This window comes from Rhipicephalus microplus, chromosome 4, assembly GCF_043290135.1.
Source record: "Rhipicephalus microplus isolate Deutch F79 chromosome 4, USDA_Rmic, whole genome shotgun sequence".
Classification (NCBI taxonomy): domain Eukaryota; kingdom Metazoa; phylum Arthropoda; class Arachnida; order Ixodida; family Ixodidae; genus Rhipicephalus; species Rhipicephalus microplus.
The window spans coordinates 115,252,152-115,255,067 of NC_134703.1; positions in this window are offsets into that span (position 1 = coordinate 115,252,152).

A 2,916-nucleotide genomic window follows, 5' to 3' on the forward strand; every position below is an offset into this window, starting at 1 on the left:
CATGCACGTAACTTGCGGATCTCGCGCGCACGAACCAACTGGTCACGTGGCGAAGCCATCGTAACCAGACCGGCTGGGTCTACTTGTTTTTCCTTCACTATGTGGGCGCCGACCACACGATGGCGATAGTTATAGCGCGAGAACAGAACGACGACACAGAGACAAGGACACTCGTCTATGACGTTCTATCCTCGCGCTGTAACTATCGTCACGTCATATCAACTAGCCCAAGCTGCCACACTTCTAGCATTTGCAAAAGCCTTGATCTTTGTGAGCCTGTAATTAACGCTTTGAAGTGGACAACCGATGACTAGCTATCTGTACGACGTTCAGGAAGGGCGCGGAACGCACGCAGTTGCGAGCACATGTACTTGGAAAAAAATGCGTGCAGCCTTGAAAGACAAGACCGCTTGTTTGAATGATAGCTCCAGCAACACCAAGTGGTTCTGAATTTATCAATTTTCCACGATTCCGTTTCTTCCTCACATCCACGAGCATTATTGCCACGAGTCGGCAGCGCACAAACCAGCAGCGACGGTCATTACGAATTACAAGTGCCACCATGCATTGTAAACTGTCAAGTTTCTGCTGCAACACTTCGAGAGGACAAGGAAAAGCAACTACTCAGGTACTGCGTTGGTTCGCGAAATGAGTTTTGTGAAGTTCCCTGTAACCCAAAGCGTGCCACAAAATAGGTTGAATCAACATTCTCAGATCACCCCTGGCGCTGCACATTTACCCAGCACTTGCTACAGAGCTGTTCATATTAGAATCGCATGCACCAATACAGCGCGCACTAATCGGCAGAGTACTTGATGCACACACCGCACCTGGAGATTTCTGGAGCAAGGCCAATTTAGCCACCCACGCTACCATCACTGCAGAGCAGGGTGCATCACTTACCTTTCACTATGGGCTTGCATGAAATGGATACGTTATTACACACCACAAAACAAGCTTTTATAAAAGATAAATTTTTATTTTGGCAGGTCACGCGTTATTCTGATCACAATATTCTTAATGGATATGGTCTTCACTTGAGCCAATAAATGAATCAGAGGCCAATCGCACTTTACAGCCATATTGCATATGTAAGAGGGATGAAGTGTCGTTAGAATTAGAAATCACCGGAACAATCTTGTCAAAACGTGCCACCAACAGAAAATGCAGGGGCCAAATTACAATCAGTTCTAAAACGACAATCATTCAAATCCCTTCACTTGACAAAGAAAATTGCAAAAAATTTGTTTTGGCCTGGCGTTCCGAATAGTTAAAGTGTGCCCAGCAAGGAAGTGTGGAGCCTAGCTGTGGGCGACCCCGGGAGGCCAAATGACCCGAGGTTCTACAAATAAATTTGGGCGCCCACAGAGATTCTGGGCAATGTGCGAATCAATGGAGGAACTTCCTGGTCACTGTTGCAAATGACATTCTGCGACTACGCTAGTTCCAAGCCGTGTTGTTCTACCAGAACACTCATCGCCCAGCGTCCACACTTCCTGCAGGCTACGGCACTTCTAGAGCACGCCTACGGCGCACTCTGCAAGAGAAAGTGAAGGAGGGAAAAGGGGGAAGGACAAAGAAATCTTGCGGAGGCAGCATAGAAGAAAAGGGGGGTGGTGGAGTTTGAAAGGGGCTGAAAAGGAGACAGGCAACAATGTACGCCTGCACTAAACAAAGAAGCCCAGGGGTGGGGGGCGGATCAGGGGCAGTGATTTGGGAGTGTCGAAGCAGTCGCAGACAGGCAGGTGGTCACAACCACCATTGCAGCTGCATGCATGAGGGCATCTTTGCGTTGCAACTGTGCACAATCTGAGAACTGCACAGAGTTTGCGTGTGAGCAACGTAGTACGACGTGTTGTGTGTAAGCCGGCCAAGACCTAGTCTGCCTGAAGTGTCGAGTCCAAAAACTTTGTTACAACAGACAAGGCGGCCAGCTAGTTGTGAACATATAATACAAATATACACTTTGTACAAGACCTAAAAGGGAAGATGCACTGCAGCTGCAATAGTAGGGTGACGAGTTGTGGGCAAAATGAACATTTCTGGCCTGTTTGGCTGCGCTTGCTTCAATACCGGGAAGAGTTTTTCCCAGCTCCAACAAAACAGGTTTCAACGAGGCATGCACAAACCTCAAACGTTTACACTTTGTGGGCTGTCAAAATGTGCTCCACCATGCAAGGCACCTCCACAAACAGCCAACATGAACAGAAGAGTAATTGTTTAAGAGGAGAGGGAAGCTGGCAACTACACAACACAAACGAAGGAAAAAAAAATATTCCGTGTTAGTACAGATGGCTTAGATTATATCAAAACGCCAGTCATAGTGTGCTGCCGGTCACAGCATATGAAAATTTTGCATCACATTTCTGTTGCCAGCAAACTCCAATCCTGGGGGGCAAATCAAAAGCTTTTGCCTTTAGCCAATGCCACTTGTGAAATAAATTTAACTAAACATGAGGGAAGGGGAAAGAAATACCAGCTGAATGCATGGCCATTTACAAAAACCCTTAGTCCGCTCATTGAGAGTGCATAGGCCCTGCCTTATTCTTTCACTTGTAAAGTCCACACAGGTGTATAAAAGCTTGGAGTCCAAAACGCGCACTGCACATGACGAGGGTTTCTCAGCACACTGTCCTCGTCTCGGGTCTTGTCTCGCTGGACCAGGCGTAGGAGGGACCGAGGCCTTCACCATTGCATCGTTGGCTCTGGCCAGCATCATGTCGAAACCTGAAGAGGTCTTGACAGTCTCAGGCGTGGCGATCATCGTTGTGCCATTGTAATGCGCTTCAAAGCCACAATATAGTCCTGTACATTGTCACGTGCAAAGCTGCACCACATGGCAGACTGTAGGGGGGGGGGGGGGGGGGGGACTTGTTCTGGCAGACAAATTTACATACTTGAAAAAAAAAAAAAAGC